Raw genomic sequence first — 23477 nt, forward strand, 5'->3', positions numbered from 1 at the left:
CTGCCCTTGCCCTCTCCCATAGAGTCCAAAAGACTGTTCTATACATTTGTGTCTCTTTTGCTGTCTCGCATACAGGGTCATCGTTACCATCTTTCTAAATTCCACATATATGCATTAGTATACTGTATTGGCGTTTTTCTTTCTGGCTTACTTCACCCTGTATAATAGGTTCCAGTTTCATCCACCTCATTAGAACTGATTCGAATGTATTCTTTTTAATGGCTGAGTAATATTCCATTGTGTATATGTACCACAGCTTCCTTATCCATTCGTCTGCTGATGGACATCTAGGTTGCTTCCATGTCCTGGCTATTATAAACAGTGCTATGATGAACATTGGGGTACACGTGTCTCTTTCAATTCTGGTTTCCTTGGTGTGTATGCCCAGCAGTGGGATTGCTGGGTCATATGGCAGTTCTATTTCCAGTTTTTTAAGGAATCTCCACACTGTTCTCCATAGTGGCTGTACTAGTTTGCATTCCCACCAACAGTGTAAGAGGGTTCCCTTTTCTCCACACCCTCTCCAGCATTTATTGCTTGTAGACTTTTGGATAGCAGTGACTCTGACTGGGATGAAATGGTACCTCATTGTGGTTTTGATTTGCATTTCTCTGATAGTGATGTTGAGCATCTTTTCATGTGTTTGTTAGTCATCTGTATGTCTTCTTTGAAGAAATGTCTGTTTAGTTCTTTGGCCCAATTTTTGATTGGGTCGTTTATTTTTCTGGAATTGAGCTGCAGGAATTGCTTGTATATTTTTGAGATAACCTCATGGAATTATTTAAAACAATATGGTTATTTCCATATTGTTTTAAATAATTCCATGAGGTCAGTCTTTGTACATAAAAGCTGTGTTTGTGTCTCTATTTCCTTAGAATAGAACTCAAGAATTGTCATTGTTGGGTCAAAGATTACAAAAAGATGTTTGTTCTAGACTTTGTTTTGAAAGTGAAATATAAAGAAATTCATTTTAAAGTCTGCTGCTCTCATTTTTATTTTAAACACTTTCTTCTTTACCTCAAACTTCTCTGTTGATAATAATGCTTTGCCTTGTGGTCTATTTTCTATGATACAGCTACTTTATTCTTCTTTGATTAATATTTGCTTGGTACTTTTTAAAATCTATTCTTAACACTTCTCAGCTATGTTTAGTTGTTGTCTCTGATAAGTAGCATATGCAATCTCTTTAATTTAGGTGGTGATTTTGTTCATTTACATTTAAGTGTTTTACACTTGTGATTATTGATATATTTGCCTTGCTTCTGTTATCTTTTTTGCTATATATGTATCTAACCTTTTTATGCTTTTATCTTTCCATGCTTTAAAATACATTGATTTTTTTTACCATGTATTTTTCCTTTTTCTTTTTTTTAGTGTTTACTCTTAAGAATTTAGTGTGCACATGTAATACAATCTAAGCTTAGTTACTTGAATAACACAAAAGTTTGCAAACCCTAAACACAAAGTTGCCTATTTGCTTTTTTTTTTTTTTTTTTCAGATCTGGTACTTAGTTCAGTTTCTGTTACATAGCAAAACAGGTATTATTATTTAATAGAGTTGAACTTATAAATACAATACTTTAGATTTGTCTACAAATGTATTAATTTCATTCTTCTGACTGTATTCAAGATTTCATCTTTGCCTTTTTTGTCCAGCAGTTTTACTATAATTGGTATAACATTGTTTTCATTTATCCCATGCTGCTGCTGCTGCTAAGTCGCTTCAGTCGTGGCCGACTCTGTGCGTCCCCATAGACGGCAGCCCACCAGGCTCCTCCATCCCTGGGATTCTCCAGGCAAGAATACTGGAGTGAGTTGCCATTTCCTTCTTCAGTGCATGAAAGGGAAAAGTGAAAGTGAAGTTGCTCAGTCGTGTCCAACTCTTAGCGACCCCATGGACTGCAGCCCACCAGGCTCCTCCGTCCATGGGATTTTCCAGGCAAGAGTACTAGAGTGGGGTGCCATTGCCTTCTCCACATTTATCCCATGAAATATGTTATAATTCTTTTGTTTAGGTAGCAGGATTTTTGTTGTTGTTGTTTGTTTCTCGAAATTTTTCATTCATTACTGTAATAAATATTGCCTTTCCTTCATTAAAAGCAAAATTCCTTTCTTCCAGGACTGCAGTTAGATATAGGCTATACTGTCTCATTGTATCTTCCGTACTTCTTAATCTCTTTTTTCTGTTTTTTTTTTTTTTAATTCTTGACTCTCTGTGCTGTATTCTCAGAAATTCTTATTTCTTATTCTCTATATTTGTTGCATTCTCATTTTTAAATCTAGCCTTTGTGTTTTAATATGGGAATTTATGTATTGTCTTTTACTTCTAAAGGCTGCATTTGTTTAAGACCATTCCTGATAATTCTCGATAGTTCCTTCCTGCTTACACTTGTATGTACTTTTTATTTCTGTAAACATTCCTAAGATACTGTTTCCATAGCTTATGGCTGGTCTACCATTTAGTCTCCAGATTGCAGTTCTGATTTGGCGTATATCATCGTGGCTACCCATTTTTTGCATGTGCTTACTGCTTATAGATCATACGTTAGTTCCATAGTTTTATCTTTGTCTCCTTTAACTTTTGTGGAATTCAACTATGCAATAAAATTATGTTTTACTTGGTTTTTAGTTGTTTTCCAGTGGGAGAATCCTTCAGAGTATGTAGTTTAATATGTTTCTGAGTCTAGTATTTAATTTTAGCAATTAAACTTCTCATTTGATATGTCTCTTAGGAGAATCCAAGTAAATGACAATCCATTTTTAACGTATGAAGGAAAATAATAACAAATTTTAGTTGATTTTGTTTGAAATGAAAATATTTCATACTCAGTGGATAAACTGAGCTCTTAATTAGAATAGTCCTAGAAGGGATGAGAGATGGGAAAGTATTAATATATATATATATATATAAAATATGTATTATTAGTAAATTTAATATATAGTGGGCTTCCCTTGTGGATCAGCTGGTAAAGAATTCACCTGCAATGCAGGAGACCTGGATTCAATCCCTGAGTTGGGAAGATCCCCTGGAGAAGGGAAAGGCTACCCACTCCAGTATTCTGGCCTGGAGAATACAGTGGACTGTATAGTCCATGGGTTTGCAAAAAGTTGGACACGACTGAGTGACTTTCACTTTAGTATATAGTAGATTACCATATATGTCATTTTGTTACCTTTTTCAATAGTTTTTGGTTTTACAAAATTTTTCTAATTATTATTATGAATCAAATAGTAGAGGCTTAATAATAGAAGAAAAGACACATAAACTGTGATTTTATTCTTGCATCCATTCTCATTGTGGGAAGATAAAAAAGAAAAGGGAAGAATAGTGCTTTTGAGGATTTTACATTCTTGATCAAATGATTTTTATGCTGAAGAATAAAAAATCATCCCGTTTCACTTGATCCTAAACTGCTAACTTTGGAATATTAATGTGTAATATTTTATTTAGCCATATATTAATGTTTATAACTTGTTAATAGTTAATTTATGGGGTGAAAATATGAACCAAAATAATTCAAAGCATTGAGTTTTAATTAATAAAAATATATATTTATAACTCTATTTACTTAGAATGAAGAGTATTACCCTGATATACAGAAAAAGTTTGAGTGGAAATCAGATATAACTAGATACTTTTACTCCAAGCACCCACTTAACCTTTATGAATCAAAGTGTTGATCATCTGTAGGCCCTTAATAAATCCTAGCATAGTTCCCATATTAACTTCTCTAAGTTGCTTAGAGTGATATTTTGTACCACTCATAGTCATATTTATTTTGGCTTTTTACTTTCCCTGCTTTATTCCCCTTCCCACCTGCAGACTCACCATTTTTTGAAGGGCTGTAGGCTAAAGTCTGAGACTGATGTTATGTCACAATGAGATTGTAACAACAGCAAAAAAAAAAAAGCACCTACCATGGTATAAAATTTAGAAGAGTAGGAGAAGAATATGATAAGAGAGCATACCAAGGAGTGGTAAACAATAGTGTTACAAAGATAAGATTAACAGTGAAAATTTGTAAATCATTAATTTCCTCACTCAAAAAAATGAGTTATAAGGTTAAAATTAAAAGTCATTATGATATTTTTTAAAGATCTAGAGTATTATACTTACAGTACTGGATTCATTGGGCTACCCTGTTGGCTCAGCAGTAAAGAATCAGCCTTCCACTGCAGGAGACGTGGGTTTGATCCTTAACTGGGTGAGATCACTTTGGGGAGAAAATGACAACTGACTCCAGTGTTCTTTCCTGGGAAATCCCATGGATGGAGGAGTTCGGCTGGCTATGGTCCATGGGGTCACAAAGAGACAGGTACTGCTTAGCGACCAAACAGTAACAACAGCTGGATTCATACATGATCTGTCTGTAATATGAGGATCTTTTCAATCTATGATATCAGATGCTCTTGAATTATCTTGAATAATTCTATTAATTAATATGTTGATCCAAGTCTGTAAATGGTTTTACCGAAGCACAAAAGAATAGGTTAATAGTGTTACCATTCTTAATGTATTTTCTTAATATCTAGCTTCTAGAAAAAAATGCTGTGCTATTCCACAGAAGCTCATATGTAAAAGCTATACTGAAGTGTTCATATCTTTATAGTGGTATCCATAAGATTAAATATTATTTCAAAAAATTTTAGAATATCAGATTGTTGAAATATTGCTTCAACAGTAGATAAGAAAATCCAGTAATAATCTTTGCTCCTAGAAAACTATTGTTTTGTATGCACATATATGTGTTTATGTGTGTATGTGTGCATGCATGTCCAGTTGCTCAGTTGTATACAACTCTGTAATCCCACAAACCATAGCCCGCCGGGCTCCTCTTTCCATGGGATTTTTACAGACAAGAATATGGGAGTTGGTGATGGACAGGGAGGCCTGGCGTGCTGCGATTCATGGGGTTGCAGAGTCGGACACGACTGAGCGACTGAACTAACTAATACTGGAGTAGGTTGCCATTTCTTACTCCAGGGGATCTTCCTGACCCAGGGATTGAACCCTCATTTCCTGCATCTCCTTCAATGGCAGGTGGATTCTTTACCACTGTGCCACTGAGGAAGACTTTTATACGTGTAAATCTACATACTAATTAAAACAGTTGACCATCCCATTATGTGCCAAACATTGTACTTTTTATATATGTTTCCTAAATTAAATAGACCTATTTAAAGTTTAATAGCCTTCTGATAATTACAGAGAAAATTACATATACTATTCAAAATAATTATTAACATTTGTTTTTAATGTATATTTTAAAAGAGTAGTTTTAAAACTATGTGCTTGTAGCAGTGACTTAGTTCATGTGTTGTGCTGTGCTCAGTTGCTCAGTCCGACTCTTTGAGATCCATGGACTGTAGCCTGCCAGGCTCCTCTGTCCATGGGGATTCTCCAGGCAAGAATACTGGAGTGGGTTGCCATGCCCTTCTCCAGAGGATCTTCCCAACTCAGGGATCGAATCCAGGTCTCCTGCATTGTAGGCAGATTCTTTACCATCTGAGCCACCAGGGGTGTTAGTTCATAGGTTTATGGTAAAGTAAATGGTTTGAAAAGACAGAGATGTAAATCATTGAAACCATATATGTTACCATATGTAAAATAGATGACTAGTGCAAATTTGATGCATGAAGCAGGGCATCCAAACCCAGTGCTCTGAGACAAACTAGAGAGATAGGGTAGGGAAGGGGTTCAGAATGGGGGGGGATACATGTATACCTATGGCCAATTCATATTAATGTACGGCAAAACCATCACAATATTGCAAAGTAATTATCCTCTGATTAAAATATATTTTTTAAAAAGGAATGCTTAAGTTGATAGTGAGCTGGAAAGATGGCAGGGTAAATGAACACAACAGGAATGTGTGGTACTCCACACATCACCTCTCAGAATTTTGGACCTGACTACATACGTCATCAGTATATTTGGCTATGACATCACAAGCCCAGAATTTTACCACTTTTCTATCTGGTGGTGTTTAACACCTCTTATAAGCACAATGTCAGTTCTCTGGGATACTTTATAATGCAAGCAAAGCTGTGATTGAAAGTCCTGGATTTGGAGAAATGCAAGAAAGTAGGTGGTCAGTTTATATCACAGTATCATTATTTGCCAAATATCTATAATCTTGATGTTTAACTGTGTACCTAAAGCATAAAGGAATAGTTAAATGTGCTTTCCTATTCTATTCATATCTCCTCAAAGAACCATAGGAATATTTATAATTTATTTTAGTCACTCTTTCCTAATTTAGAAATTAGGAAACATTAAATGCAAAGTATATGTAGTAGATAGTTGCCAAGGATACTTCCCCAGGAAATCATGTCTCCCAGTATTCACACCGTAGTTTAGTCCCTCCTGCAATGAATCTGGGTTAACCCTATGTGACCAATGGAATGCAGCTAAGTTGATAACGCGCGACTTCTAATACTAGGTCATAAAAGGATGACAATTTCTGGAAGTGTCTCTTGAACCCTCTACTAGGGGTAACTGGCCACCATGTAACAATTTGACAATCATTAATACTGTCAGGGGTGAGAGGCTCACTGTGTGGAGAAGCCACATAGACAAAAAAGAAAGAGGCTTGGCTAGCTGTTCAGCCATCCCATCTGAAGCACCAAATGTGATTGAAGAAGCTGTCTTGAATATTAAACCTGTCAAGACCTCAAATGACACCAGCCTTAAACACTGTCTGATTATAACTGCAAGAGATGCACCACGTAAGAAGCATCCACCTGAGCCCAGTCAACCATTAGCAATAATAATACATGGTTGTTTTAAGCCAGTAAATTTAGACGGTTTCATTAACACAAGAGATAACTATGATTATATACAAAGTATTTGGTAAGCATTTGTGAGAAGGAGAGTCAACCTCTATTATTACTTCACCCTAAAGCAGCTCCTTTCATTATGGTCATTTCCAAAGGCAGGGTATTCACTATTCATGAGGTGACCCTCTTCCTTTTAGAGTAGAATGTCAGGCATCATCTTTATTCTATAGTAACTGTTACCCAGTCCCCTGTAGATTTCTCTCTAAGATCCAAAGAATGTACCTACTACTTCTTTTTACTAAAGCTCTTCAAATATTTAAATGTATGATCCTTTATATGTGCATGTATATTATTTCAACTTTATCTTTCAGCTTCTTCCTTTCTAAGTCCCTTCAATAGTCCCTTCTTCCTTTCTAAGTCCCTTCAACTCTCTGGAGCCCCTTTAGGATACTCAAACAAATTGACAAGTACAAGCACATAATACTAGAACGATAAGGTTCCAAATCAGTTACTCTGAATGCTTTGTTATGGGATTGTAGTGTAACATTTTTTTTTTCTGTAATTGACTAGATAATCATTAAAGTTTTAGTATGTTGCAGACAGCTTTATATCATTTAAATCTTGGAATTTCTCTATATTATTTTCTTTGAGCAAGGGAAATATTCTTTAGTTAATTGTTTTCTTAGGTTTTAAATATTATTATTGTTGTCATATGTAGATACTCTTTTAACTTTTAAGTTCTAAAATTATCCCAGGAGAAAAAATATGCTTTCTTTTAGAATTAATTCCCTGGAACTAATTTGAAGTTTATTTTTAGTCCAGTTTTTCTAATTATATGAAAATTGCCTCATGATTTTAAAATTAGTTCTTGAATTAATTTTTTACATAAAATATATAAATCTTAGTTCTTTATAAAAAAGTATTCATTTTTAAATTACATTTTAAATATTAATTTTATGATATTCTTTTTTTAGATAAAGAAATTTGGGATTTTCAAATTCTCTTTTTAAAACAGAAAAAATTAATATTAATATACAGAGTGAAGTAAGCCAGAATAAGAGACACAGATGCATAGAATAGTCTTACGGACTCTGAGGGAGAAGGTGAGGGTGGAAAGTTCTGAGAGAATAGCATTGAAAATATATATTATCATATGTGAAACAGAACACCATTCCAGGTTCGATGCATGAGACAAATGCTCAGGGCTGGGGCAATGGGATGACCCAGAGGGATGGGATGGGGAGGGAGGTGGGAGGGGGGTTCAGGATGGGGAACACATGTAAACCCATGGCTGATTCATGTCAATGTATGGCAAAAACCACTACAATATTGTAAAGTAATTAGCACCCAATAAAATAAATAAATTTATTAAAAATAAATAAATAAAAGACACACACACACAAAAAAGTGTTAAGGGACAATAATTTTTCTCTATATCAAAACTATCACATGATTAATTTGACATAAAAGTGATTTTGTGTTACAAAAGTGATATATTTCCAGTCTTGTGATATACTTCCAATGCAAATGTTTAAGCACTGTGCCTTAAATAGGAAGCCAAGGCAGTTTGATTTATGTTTAATATCAAATAAATAATAACTCCTGATAAACTATTTGACCTAGATTCTTCTGAATGATAAATTAGAGATTCAAGCTCTAATTTTTTTGTACTTAATGTACTGCATCTCTGTATAAGTAAATGATGCGCCTGCTCCATTCTTGGTGAAGAGTTCTATATGATTTTGTGATGCAGTAAAATAAAAGCACACTTGACTAAGAATCTGGTGAGAACTTTTGGTTTTACTAAAATAAGTTTATAGGTTTTGACAACAATCCCTTAGGAGCCTATGTCTTTGTAAAACAAAGCATTTTTGTTTTTTATCTTTCTCTCCTTTATTTTAAATCATTCATTTCCCCTATAGTTAAAAATATTAAGGAGAATTAGTAAATTATATCTTAATCTAATCAATAATTTCTCATAATAATTTAATAAATACATTATCTTTTAATAGTGGGCCTCCCCGATGGTTCAAGCAGTAAAGAATCCTCATGTAGTACAGGAGACACAGGAGATTCAGGTTTTGTCCCTGGGTTGAGAAGATACCCTCGAGTAGGAAATGACAACTCACTCCAGTATTCTTGCCTGGGAAATCCCATAGATGGAGGAACCTGGCTGGCTACAGTCCATGGGGTTGCAAAGAGTCAGACACAATTGATCACCCATGCACTGGATAAGTAAAACAACAAATTTAATATTCAGGTAACATCTACTTGTAGAAAATTGTTATAAATTAACATAAGCATCTAATAAAGACACTTAAGATAGATTTTAAATACTAAATATTTTTAAGACTTAATCTTTTAGAGTAGTTTTAGGTACACAGAAATATTGAGAGGAAGATACACAGATTTCCCAAGGTTTCACTTTCTCCACACTTGCCCAGCCTCCTCCATTATCATCATTTCCTACCAGAGTGCTGCATTTGTTACAACTGATGAACCTACATTGACTCATTATAATCATCAAAGTCCATAGCTTACCTTTGGTTCATCTTGGTTTTATACATTACAGAGGTTAAACAAATGTATAATGACATGTATCCATCATTATCGTATCATACAGAATATTTTACCCGCCTTACAAATTCTCTGTATATCATCTATTCATCTCTCCCTAAACCTGCCCCTAACTTTAGGCAACCAGTAATCTTTTTACTCTCTCTATAGTTTTGCCTTTTCCAGAATGTCATACAGTTGCATTCATATAGTATATAGCCTTTTCAGATGAGTGGTTTCTTTCACTTATTAATATGCATTTGTTTCCTCCATGTCCTTTCTTGGATTGATAGCTTATTTATTTTTACTGCTGAGTAATATTCCATCATCTGGATGTACCACAGTCTATTTATCCATTTACTTAGTGGAGGACATCTTGATTGCTTCCAATTTTTGGCAGTTATGGACAAAGCTACTGCAGGCATCCCTGTACAGGTTTTTGTGTGGACATAAGTTTTCAGCTCGTTTGGGTAAATGGTTACCCAAATGTCCAAGGAACATGATGGCTGGATTGCTTGATTAGACTATGTTTAGTTTTGTAAGAATGTGCCAAAATATCTTCCAAAGTGACTGCACTATATTGCATTCCATTGGCATATAGTCAGAGTTCCTGTTGCTTCACCAATTCCCAGCATTCGTTGTTGTAGCACTCTGGGTTTGGTGTTTTTAATCAGTGTGTAGTAGTACCTCATTGTTGTTTTAATTTGCATTTTCCTGATGACAAATGATGTGGAGCTTTTTTCATATTTTGATTTCCACTCCATATATCTCATTTTGTATGGGGTTTGTTAAGGTCTTTCGTCATTTTTTTAAATTGGATTGTTGGTTTTATTACTGTCAAGTTTTAAGAGTTCTTTGTATATTTTGAATAATAGTCTTTATTCAAATGTGTGTTTTTCAGTTATTTTTTGCTAGTCTGTGGCTTGTCATCTCATTCTCTTCACATTGTCTTTGGCAGAACTGAAGCTTTTAAATTTAATGGTATCTAACATCAGTTTCTTTTCTTTTATGAGTCATATCTTTGCTATTATACTTAAAAAGGCATCATACCCATGGTCATCTATATTTTCTTCTATGTTATTTTTTAAGACTTTGATACTTTTGCATTTTATATTAAGTCTGTGATGCATTTTGAATTAAGTTTTCTGAGGGGTGCAATATCTGTGTCTAGATTGATATTGGTTGATGTTCAGTTGTTTTACCACCATTTATTGAAAAGACTGTATTTGCTTCACAGTATTGCCTTTGTTGCTTTGTCAAAGATCAGTTGACTATATTCACGTGGGTGTATTTCTGGGCTCATTATGTGTTCCACTGATTTATTTCTGTGTTCTTTGTGAATACTATGGGCTTCCCTGGTGGCTCAGATAGTTAAGAACCTGCCTGCAATGCGAGAGACCCAGGTGTGATCCCTGGGTTTGGGAAGATCCCCTGGAGAAGGGAATGGTATCCCACTCCAGTATTCTTGGGAGAGTCCCATGGGCTAAGGAGCCTGGTGGGCTACAGCCCATGGGGTCACAAAGAGTCAGACACAACTGAGCGACCAATACTTGTGAATACTATACTGTCTTGGGGAGTTTGTTTACCAGTGAGAAGGGTTGGTTAAACATGAAACGGTGTAAAGAGGAGATGAATGGAGAGAGTAGGAGCCCACATCTTGAATGGTCATCTACCTGGGCAGGACATCATGCTCACTGAGTTTGTTAACTTGAAGTTGCCCAGAAAGCATCAGTACCAGAAGCCCTTCCTTGATGGGGGTCAGGGAAAATATATGAGAGATTTTAAGTCTTCTCAGAAGTCTGAATAGAGTGTATTTCCACAGTCGTAAACTGTGGTAGAGGGGGAGACTTCAAATATATCCTAATTCTTTCATGCACACATGAATTGCTTGAGAGCTGTTTACACAGACTTGGAGAATGCATTAGGGGCCAGATCTTTGTGAGGCTCAGAGTTATAGTCCCAATAGTTACAAACTTGTTTTTAGGAGCAAAAACTAGGTCATAGACCAAATTAGTTATTGAAAAACTAGAGCTTTAACTGTGAACACCATTCCAGTGCTTGTGCCTGATCTTGGTGTTATGAACACTTAGCATAACACCTGATGTTTTAGACAGTATTACTTGATGTTTTTCCCACACCACAGCACTATGATAAAATATTTGTATGGCCCCTGAGGTACACAGACAAAGATTTTCAGTGATGAAAGAAACAAGACTTTAGGTTCTTGGCATCCCTGTACCTCTCCAAGGGGCTAAAAAGAATCAATATTGAGACAGTGTGCTCAGGGCTGGTGCACTGGGATGACCCTTAGGGATGGATGGGGAGGGAGGTGGGAGGGGGGTTCAGGATGGGGAACACATGTACACCCACGGCTGATTCATGTCAATGTATGGCAAAAACCACTACAAATATTGTAAAGTAATTAGCCTCTAATTAAAATAAATAAATTAAAAAAAAGAATCAATATTTTGGGTGTAGCCATAACCCATTTATGACAAACCAATTGGAAAGCTCTCTTTTGAGGTGTACAAATATGAGTTAGAGGTAATATTTCAACTGTTCAGGGTGCTTGTTGTTTTAGGGAAGGGAACATACCTGTGTCACACAATGATTTACCAAGATGATAAGAGGTCATAATTGCCAGGAGAAGGATGTTAATATGACTATTAAGGGAAGGGGAAAATATCCCCACGTATTTATGTAGTCCTTAGATGGTAATTTTTTTTGCTGTATTCAGGTTCTTAGAACGGTAAGTTATATAGAGCCCATAAATACCATGTCCTCAGCATTTCTGACTTAAAGTCAAAGCTGTTGTAAATGTCAGAAACTTCTGATAACTGCTTAGTAATTTTTGCCTCAACATATTCCCATAATTTGCTTTCTTAGTAGCTCATATTAAAAAACAATATATATCTAAGAAATTACAGTTGTGCAATGTATATTACACAGTGAAATAGATATTTTTTTTCTCCTTTTTGAACTGTGGAATTCTCAGTGTGACATGGTCATATACAAATATTGAATGGGTATAGCTGGCTTTACGAAAAAGTATATACTTGCTGACATATACATAAATTAGTTTTGGTAAATCATGACAGTATCTGTTTGTAATTAAATAGCTCTAGTTTTTATAATAGAAAATAACATACTATATTCTCATTACAGACTATTCAGGAAACATAGGAAATATAGAAAATCATAATGAAGAAACAAAATCCTGTGTAATCCTACTATTCTGAGATAGCAATAGTTTGATAATAGTCTCAAATATTATCATTTGAGAGAATAGATTTTATTTTGTTGAAATACACTGTTAGTTAATAAAAAAAACAATTGACAAAAAATACATAAGTAAGATAATTATTTATGCATTTGCTTGTTTGGGCTTTTCAAATATGAGATCCTATTATGCATAATTTAGATACTTTTTCAGTTACCATGTTTTCACATGAATGGACATATAGCTGATTTATCATTTATCATTTTTCATATATCACAGACATATAGCTGATAAGTCAAAAATCTTTACTGCATATGTAGTTTTTTGTCTCTAATAAAGATCTAAGTTTGGAATTTCATCTTTCTTCAACTGTTTTTAAGAATTTGTAAAGATACATGATGTAGAATAAAATTTCTTATTTAAAAAATATGACAGTATTAATTCTGATTTTCAATGTTTTGTCTTTTGGAAGAATGCATTGGAAAAGCAGACATGATAACATTTTTCAACTTAAATTTTCATTTCTCCAATTTCTTGTAGTGTTCATGTTTATTTTAAATTATGAAAATAATTTTGGGGAAAAATTCACTAGAATGGGAATTATAGTTCTTGCGTGCATGTGTGTGCGTAGTCAATTCTGTCTGACTCTCTTGGAACCTTGTGGACGATAGCCTGCCAGGCTCCTCTGTCCCTGGAATTTTCTAGGCAAGAATACTAGAGTGGGTTGCCATTTCCTACTCCAGGGGATCTTCCCAACCCAGGGATTGAACCCGAGTCTCCTGGGTCTCCTGCAGTGACAGGCAGATTCTTTACTGCTATGCCACCTGGGAAACCCATTACAATTCTTACAGACATATGAAATGTAAGTTAAAATAATATTTTTTTGTGGTTATAGTAACACAGAGGGACAGTAATCTAAACCAATGACTTGCACAGTAATCTGTAAATGCTATATTGTGTTTTGTTTTTGCTAAAATTAGGTTATTTGATAATGCAGGCTTGACCTATCAACTGTTACTGAGCATAGATAAGAAGGCAGTAACGAAGATTTTAATATTTTGCCCTGTGTGCCAGGATCTGAATTATATCCTTAGTTTATATTATCTCATTTTAATTTTGCAAACAATTTCTATTTTAGAAATAAGCTCCTTTTCAAAAAGTATAAAACTTAATTGGAAATACACACTCACATAAGCAATAGCTCCCTTAGTATGTGATTATTTTATCTAACTATATTATATAATGTGCTTTTGTTCTTAGTCATGTTTGACTCTTTGTGACTCCAAGGGCTGTAACCTGTGAGGCTCCCCTGTCCATGGGATTATCCTGGCAAGAATACGGGAGTGAGTTGGCATTTCCTATTCTAGGGGATCCCTGATCCAGGGATCAAACCCGAGTCACCTACATTGGCGGGCAGATTCTCTACCACTAAGTCACCTGGGATCCCATATTATATACTATTAGTATGTACATTTAGTTGGCTTCATAGACATTTTATAGATAAATGTGAGCTGCTAATTACCTTGTTAATTATAGATTACATTATTCACACACTATTAAACATACATACACATATATGTATGCATGCAATTTTATCTGTAGATATATATATTTACATTTATCTATCTAGATAAAGATACAACTATGTCAAGAGCATCGTGTTTTGTTGCAGGAAGTGGAGCCCCTAAAGGTGTTCCAAGCTGATTTTAGGGGATTTCCAGGTGTGGTCCAAAGGGTTTCGGCATGAGGTTAAGTGGATTTTTCCAGCTTTCCTCCTGGCTCCTTCCTTTAAATTTGCTGCTCTGCTGGAACGTATGGGATTTTCTGCTGTTAAATATTTTTGAGTGTTTTACTTGTTTGTGGGTTAAAAGCAAAGGGAAAAACAGATTGTATAAAAGGGTTTATGATTGCCCTGTGTACCTTACAGCTATCTCAAATTTTGCTTTTGAGAGGCAACTATTATGAACGATTTTATTTTGTGCTTCTTTGTGTAGTTTAAACTGGTTCCTCTCTTATCATAGTTGTATCAGTATCTTTATTTTTCCTTGTAAATGGAATAAAATGTTTCCTAATAATTAATATGCTTAAACCTCTATGTTTAGATTCATGAAGTGCAGTATGTCTTCTGTCTTCCTTTGTAAAATCCACTATTTGAGATTCTCTTCATTCTTTTACCTCTCATTCTCACTTGCATTTCTTAAAATCTGTCAGCTGTGCTTCTACATTTTTCAAGATGGATAACATTTAATTAAATAACATTCTAATCTGCAATCAATTTTTAAATCTTTTGTGTTCTCTCTTTGGATTGTTTATAATACAAATTGAAAGTGAAAAAGTGAAAGTCACTCAGTTGTGTCTGACTCTTTGTGACCCCATATAGTCCATGGAATTCTCCAGGCCAGAATACTGAAGTGGGTAGCCTTTCCCTTCTCCAGGGGATCTTCCCAACCCAGGGATTGAACCCAGGTCTTCCTCATTACAGGTGGATTCTTTACCAGCTGAGCCACAAGGGAAGCCCAAGAATACTGGAGTGGGAGCCAATCCCTTCTCCAGAGGATCTCCCCTACCCAGGAATTGAACTGGGTTCTCCTGCATTGCAGGCAGATTCTTTACAAACTGAGCTATCAGGGAAGCCCATACAAATTGAACACTGGTAAATTCCTTCATTACTGTGGTGTAAATATTATTTCCTATAAAGCCAAGAAGTATTCTGTGAATACATATTTTTCCTTTATAGCCAAGCTTTGGGCCTACTTAAAAGAGACTGTCCCCTACACAAGGTCCTGTTTTTACATACTAAAAATTGAGCCATGTATTCATTTTCTTCATATTCGTAGCAAGCATTTTTTTTAAGCAGATTTTCCAATCAAATCTGTAATTACCCTCCTAGTTTCCTGTGGGAAGAAGAAATTTATGCTTATTTTCTGTATTAGAAATACAGAAATTTTCTAATACAGAAATTTTCTGTATTAGAAATACTTACCATGTCTATTGTCTGAAGTATATGGTATTCTTTTGAATTTCACTAATTTCCTATTCTAATAAGAATTGATTGCTTTAATATTTAGATGTTAAATTTCCTATGCAGATTTTTATTTTATTTCTCTTTGCCTTTTTATTTCCTCACATTCTGTTCATTTTTTATGTCCTAAAGTTTTTTCCAAATCTCAAACATTTCATATTATATATTTAGAAATCCAGTTCCTCCCTTCTTCCTCCACACTAGCCCCTTGCTTCAGCACTTTACTGGAGATCTTCCTTACAAATCTATCTGGAATGGTTACTCTTTAGGTCTGGCGCCAAAATGTCATTCTGACATCTTCATCCACTGCTTTCCTGGGTGGGTGTTTTGTTTCCTTATTACTCAGGTTTACTTTCATTTTGGTAATGTACTTTCTTAAGTCACTTACTAAGAAAATGGGCGATTCATCTAATCTATATTTTGGCCAAGGATTAAATTCCAGATGGAAAAACTTTTGACTCAGAAATTTAAATGAATTGATCAGTTTTGTTCTAGCATCCTACAATGCTAACAGGAAGTAACTAATCTAAGTCTGTTTCCTTTTATAATTTGGGTGTTTTAAAAATTTCACTATGTAAATCTAGATGCTAGTTTTTTCCTTTTCTAACTCAGTATTAAGTAAGCTATTTGATTTTGGATCATTTGCTGGGAAACATATTGTCTCTTTTTATCTGTTTTCTTTTTCTGAAATTCCTGACTGCTTGTTGATCTATATTAATCTGTTTCATTTATATTTTCTCATTTTCCTTTCTACTGAAAATTTTTATTTTGAGAATGATCTGTTTGATTTAAAATAGTTCTATCTTGCTTTGTGATTTTTTATAGCCTCTTGTTCACACTTAATCAATTTTAATGAATGTATATGATATGTAAAATAGATAGCCAGTGGGAATTTATTGTATGATGTTAGGAACTCAAACCACTGCTCTGTCACAACCTAGAGGAGTGGGCTGGGGTGGGAGGTGGAAGGGAGTTTCAAGACGGAGGAGACATGTGTATACCTATGGGTGCAGCCAAAGATGGAGAAGCTCTATATAGTCAGCAAAAACAAGACTGGGAGCTGACTGTGGCTCAGATCATGAACTCCTTATTGCCAAATTCAGACTTAAAGAAAGTGGGGAAAACCACTAGACCATTCAGGTATGACCTAATCAAATCCCTTGTGACTATACAGTGGAAGTGAGAAATAGATTTAAGGGACTAGATCTGATAGAGTGCCCGATGAACTATTGGCAGAGGTTCGTGACATTGTACAGGAGACAGGGATCAAGACCATCCCTAAGAAAAAGAAATGCCAAAAAGCAAAATAGCTGTCACCCTGCTTTTTAACTTATAGTCAGAGTACATCATGAGAAATGCTGGGCTGGAGGAAGCACAAGCTGGAATCAAGATTGCTGGGAGAAATATCAATAACCTCAGATATGCAGATGACACCACCCTTATGGCAGAAAGTGAAGAAGAACTAAAGAGCCTCTTGATGAAAGTGAAAGAGTAGAGTGAAAAAGTTTGCTTAAAGCTCAACATTCAGAAAACTAAGATCATGGCACCTGGTCCCATCACTTCATGGGAAATAGATGGGGAAACAGTGGAAAGAATGGCTGATTTTGTTTTTCTGGGCTCCAAAATTACTGTAGATGGTGATTGCAGCCATGAAATTAAAAGTCCCTTGGACTGCAAGGAGATCCAACCAGTCCATCCTAAAGGAGATCAGTCCTGGGTGTTCATTGGAAGGACTGATGTTGAAGTTGAAACTCCAATACTTTGGCCACCTGATGCGAAGAACTGACTCATTGAAAAAGACCCTGATGCTAGGAAAGATTGAGGGCAGGAGGAGAAAGGGAGGACAGAGGATGAGATGGTTGGATGGCATCACCGACTCAATGGACATGGGTTTGGATAGACTCTGGGAGTTGGTGATGGACAGGGAGGCCTGGCGTGCTGCGGTTTATGGGGTCGCAAAGAGTTGCACACGATTGAGCGACTGAACTGAACTGACTGATGGGTGATTCATATGTATGGCATAAACCCACACAGTATTGTAAGCAATTATCCCCCAATTAAAAATGAATAAATTTTAGAAAATAGGAACTGGATTAACCTATTGGGTTGGACAAAAAGTTCATTGGTTTTTTTGGAAAAACTCAAATAATTTGTCTCAAATACTTGAGAAATGTGCGAATTTTTCAATGAGCATGTTATTTAAAAACTGACCTAATTAATGAAAGAACAAGAAGCTTTTCATCTCTCCTTTTCCAGGGAGGGTTTTTTCCTAAATAGTTTGCAGTTTCTTGACTCAGTAGTTGTGTTTCAGTCGCTCAGTTGTGTCCAACTCTTTGTGATCCCATGGACTGCAGCCTTGATTCAGTAGTATAATACGATTTTACCTTTCCTTTATCTGCTGAAGCAAGATAACTCAGTAGCTATTGTCCAGGTAGGGTTTCATTTCGCCCAGACCTATGGTTTTATACAAAGTAAATTTCCTAACTTCAGAGAACTTCACAGCTTTTCTTAATAAGAAACTCTTTAGGCAATGCCAGGAACCAACCCCATGAAAGAAATTCTTCTCTATTACTAAATAGCCTTATTCACAAATTTCAGTGCCATAGATATGCTCCGTGCATATCTTTCTATCATTGTATATTTTGAAATATATATATACATATGTAATGAAAAATCTTAATGAAATATATTTTTCAAGGGTAATAATTAGATTTTTTTGTATTATCTTTGGATTGTGGCACTACCTATTTATCTAGAATCTTACTGTATTGCTCTTCATCCTGTTCATGATGCCAGTTGTCTTGGATTTCACACTTTCCACACTATTTGCTGAACCTGGGGTAAGCAAAGTGTGAGCTAAGAGGCTGGAAGAAGACAGGAGGAGTCATGGGAACTGCAGACACTTTTATTCTCTTCTGGCTGGCACAGCAGCCGTAGTAGAAGCAGATATAACATAACACAACATGACGGCACACATCCTCTCTCCTGGCTGACACAGCAGTCATAACAGTAGAGCTGTATTCTCTCCTCTTGTGGCTGTCCCAATGGATACAGCCATGAGGCAGTAGTAATGCCACCACTTTTTAGGTGGTGCTCACATATACCTACAGCACAAAGTAGCTTGTGAGCAAGCGAGTATCTCATGACACACATGGGCAGCACTATAAGTGATCTCAGCTGTTACATAAACCTTGTGACGTACATGAGCTGTGCTGTAAATGATCTCAGCTGTTACATAGTCATTATTTACAAAAAGTGGGGTGAAAGAGCCTGAACAGGCCATCTTGGCTAATTTGCTCTCTCCCCATGCTTGCTATTATTTTTAAACTGTGTTTTGTCCTCTGTAATTGTGTAAGATTCCCTTAAATGCCCTCCGATTATTGATCTAAGTTAACTTTTAAGAATGATTCAATGTAAAATCTGAGTGGGATCTCCTCTTGCAATTATTTGGGTTTGTCTTCTGGCAAGCTTGGTGCTGGATGAGTTAATGGACAGCTGATCATTGCTCTAAGGCTTTTAAATACCAGGAGTCAGAGGGTTTTGCTCCAGGTGTCAACACTTAAACTAATTACAAATTGACTTAGTTTGTACTTTTCACAGCATTTTGATCAGTTTTTGTTTTTTGTTTTTAGCAGTAAACATTCTTTCTCCCAGATCTAAATGCTTGGGTCCTTATTGGTCTATGCTGTGGGAGAACTGTGGTAAATGTAAGGAGAGCAAGGAAAAGTGGGAGTGAAGGGGAGTCAGCTATTCTGGGTGGATCAGTGAACCCTCTATGTTAGCCCCTCTTATCACTGCTGCTGTAAATAAAGTTTCTCGGCTTTTCCCTGATCCCATTCTCTCTGTGAATATGCAGAGTGAGTCAACAGTTGTCTCTAAACTGTACTGCCTCCACAGATATTCTGGGCTGGAGTTCTCTTTCGTCACTTCCTTCATCAGTATTTTCTAATCATTTTTTTTCTCTTTTCTCAATATCCCATTTTGTTTTAACTTTGTGGAATTATACCTTTTTATTTTCCTTTATATTAAATATTTTAACCATTGTCCTTTCTACTTGCCTTCTCTATCTAGATACCACCATTTTCCTCTCTAATACACTCACATCAGTATCAGTTCAGTCGCTCAGTTGTGTCTGACTGCAGCGCCATGGACTGCAGCACGCCAGGCCTCCTTGTCCATCACCAACTCCCAGAATTTACTCAAACTCATATCCACTGAGTCGGTGATGCCATCCAACCATCTCATCCTCTGTCGTCCCCTTCTCCTCCCTCCCTCAATCTTTTCCAGCATCAGGGTCTTTGGTGGCCCAAGTGTTGGAGTTTCAGCTTCAACATCAGTCTTTCCAAAGAATATTCAGGACTGATCTCCTTTAGGATGGGCTGGTTGGATCTCCTTGCAGTCCAAGTGACCCTCAAGAGTCTTCTCCAACACCACAGTTCAAAAGCATCAATTCTTCGGTGCTCAGCTTGCTTTATAGTCCAACACTCACATCCATATATGACTACTGGAAAAACCATAGCCTTGACTAGATGGACCGTTGTTGGTAAACTAATATCTCTGCTTTTTAATATGATGTCTGGTTGATCATAAATTTTCTTCCAAGGAGTAAGCATCTTTTAATTTCATGGCTGCAATCACCATCTGCAGTGATTTTGGAGCCACGCAAAATAAAGTCTGCCACTGTTTCCACTGTTCCCCATCTATCTGCCATGAAGTGATGGGACTGGATGCCATGATCTTAGTTTTCTGAATGTTGAGCTTTAAGCCAACTTTTTCACTCTCCTCTTTCACTTTCATCAAGAAGCTCTTTAGTTCTTCTTTGCTTTCTGCCATAAGGGTGGTGTCAACCGCATATCTGAGGTTATTGATATTTCTCCCGGCAATCTTGATTCCAGCTTGTGCTTCTTCCAGCCCAGCGTTTCTCATAATGTACTCTGCATATGTTAAATACACTCACATAGAAGATTATTTTAGGAGCAGTAATGAAGGTCAAATAAAAATAAGGGATGAGAAGGAAGATATTTATAAGAAAGGATCATATTCTGAACTTTGTGATATTTACATGGCACTTATGACTTGAAAGGCCTTTGAGAAATAAAGCCAAATGACATTAAAATGTGCACAGTTTCTAAAAATGAATGGTTTTTCTTTATTTAAAATAATTGTGCATTAAAAACAAGCACTGCTGGTTTTTTTTTTCCCCTTTGAAAAGAACTAGTCACATTACATATATGCTTCTTATTGTTTTATGGACTACATTGTGGTTAGGCAGGTTAGGTTATAGGTTTTGAATCCAAAGTGTGACTTAAAAGAACTTGTTGAGCATCAAAATGAAGGCAGTTTAATAATATGAGAGATCACTGTGAAGAAGTCATGTTATGGGCACATCTTATTTCAATCACTGTAGTAATTGAACTGTTTGTGGGACTTTCACATGCAAAAGGATGCCTTAAGGGAACTAGTTATATACACTTTTTTCATGTCCCTAAAGCGGGTTAATAAGTGACAGCTTTCATTTATAGTGATTTCTATGGATAATATTGCTTTCTCAATTAATACAAGATAAAGATAAAATATACATTTATTTTATCAAACATTAAACAGTAAAAAGCAGTATGCATTGGTTTACATTTTTCATTTATACTATTTCTCAGTAACACTGTTGCCTAGAGTGTGACATATCTCCTACTGACATTTGTAATATATGTCAAAATGGCAGTGATGTTTATTGCTTTCTTTTGGAACTTACTCTTCACACAAAAGTAAACCCTGGATAGATGAATTTGATCTGATGATGAAGGATACGAGCAGTGATATGTATTGTTTGGATAATCTATCACAAGACATTGTCAGATAATCCCCAGAGAGTGCACTTATACTTTATATGCTGTATTTTTCTTCAGAGACAGTTATTACCCATTTTTGAGATGACAAAAAGAGAGTGAAAGAAAATAGGTTGCTGTGTGAAGCAAAGATGAGTGTATTATCACTCACAAAGAGTGTTGTTATAAGCTGGAAGCCACAGAGACACATTTTTATTTTAAAAGACAAAGGCCAAGAAGATATTCAGAATTTACACAGCAATGAAGGATGTGAATGTGGAAGTCACAGTTGCCTTAATACTTTTGAAAGAATTTAAAAAGTTTCCTGAGTTCATTCTATGCAACTATATCTTGAATTATTCTGTTACAAGAGGTTCTTAAGTTCTTATAACTATATAAGTTCTACATACAACTACATAATTCTATGTAATGTAAAACCCTTATAGTATTTCTAGCAGCATCAAATAATTGCTATAGAATGACATCTGTGTTAATTTTAGTAACTTTTTGTTTTCAAAAAATTCTTTTCTGAAAAATTGATCATGATTTCCCAAAGGCACTTTTAAAAAAGAAAGAAACAATATCTTAAGCATGCGTGTTCACACACATACACAGAACCATGAGCCTGGTTATTTGGTGTATAAATAGGAAAACCAGTATTGGTACCAGGTATCACAGAGCCACTTCCCTCTACTGTTGTTCCCATACCCCCAAGTGTGCCATTCTCCGGTGTCTGACCCAAGACAGAAGATTCCTTAGGCTATGCATTTTGCTCCTTTGCTGACATGAGGTTAATGGCTGCTGCTGCTGCTAAGTCACTTCAGTTGTGTCTGGCTCTGTGCAACTCCATAGATGACAGCCCGCTAGGCTCCTCTGTCCCTGGGATTCTCCGGGCAAGAACACTGGAGTGGGTTGCCATTTCCTTCTCCAATGTATGAAAGTGAAAAGTGAAAGTGAAGTTTCTCAGTGGTGTCCGACTCTCAGCGACCCCATGGACTGCAGCCTACGAGGCTCCTCTGTCCATGGGATTTTCCAGGCAGTAGTACTGGAGTGGGGTGCCATTGCCTTCTCCGGAAGTTAATGGCTACTGTAAGTGAACGTTTAGCCCTCTGGGTACCATCTTCCAGAGTCCTGGTCTCCAGAGGTGGATGTAATATCACCAACTGCAGCCTCAGTCTAAGATGACAGTTCAGATTTCCTAAATACTTCCCCTCTCTGCCCCAGGTCTGATGGATACATCAGAGTAAGGCTATCTTCTCCCTAGTATATACTTCTTTCACCTCAAACACTTAAGACTTTTCTTTTATTGATGCATTTCTTCATGGGACTCGGGCAGAAGAGTAATGGGATATGGCTACTGATGGTTTACTATCTTAATCTTATTTGGGGAAATGATTCATCTCTCTGGGTTGTGTTGATCAGGGCAAAATTGTCTCTTATGGTACATTCTGAGCCAAAACATTCTTGCCACTTAAAACCTGAGCATTTCTCTGGCCTTATTTTCTACTTTCTTCTCCAAAGGTGGAACTGTGAAAAAAAAAAAAAAAGTTCCCATTCACAGACCAAAACCTGCTTTACTTTGTTCAGCTCCCAATAGTAGGTATCAGTTCAGTTCAGTCGCTCAGTCGTGTCCGACTCTTTGCGACCCCATGAATTGCAGCACGCCAGGCCTCTCTGTCCATCACCAACTCCCGGAGTCTACCCAAACCCATGTTCATCGAGTCAGTGACGCCATCCAACCATCTCATCCTCTGTCATCCCCTTCTCCTCCCGCCCCCAATCCTACCCAGCATTAGGGTCTTTTCCAATGAGTCAACCCTTCGCATGAGGTGGCCAAAGTATTGGAGTTTCAGCTTCAAACTCAGACCTTCCAATGAACACCCAGGATTGATCTCTTTTAGGATGGATTGATTGGATCTCCTTGCAGTCCAAGGGACTCTCAAGAGTCTTCTCCAACACCACAGCTCAAAAGCATCAATTCTGCGGCGCTCAGCTTTCTTCACCGTCCAACTCTCACATCCACACGTGACCACTGGAAAAACCATAGCCTTGACTAGACGGACTTTTGTTGGCAAAG

General features: G+C 36.3%; 1 protein-coding gene and 1 long non-coding RNA gene across 8 annotated transcripts in view; both read left to right on the forward strand.

Moving 5' to 3' along the window:
* SPAG16 (sperm associated antigen 16) overlaps nucleotides 1-23477 on the forward strand; it is a 981998-nt gene that overhangs the window by 84924 nt on the left and 873597 nt on the right. The gene's annotated exons all lie outside the window — the stretch shown is intronic.
* LOC145542979 (uncharacterized) lies at nucleotides 14185-21978 on the forward strand. The gene is made up of 2 exons (XR_014080330.1): nucleotides 14185-16919; nucleotides 20495-21978. It is a non-coding gene; the product is annotated as an uncharacterized LOC145542979 (long non-coding RNA).

The sequence above is a fragment of the Giraffa tippelskirchi genome, chromosome 3 (genome assembly GCF_054371585.1).
Source record: "Giraffa tippelskirchi isolate mGirTip1 chromosome 3, T2T-mGirTip1v1.2.pri, whole genome shotgun sequence".
NCBI classification, from domain to species: Eukaryota; Metazoa; Chordata; class Mammalia; order Artiodactyla; family Giraffidae; genus Giraffa; species Giraffa tippelskirchi.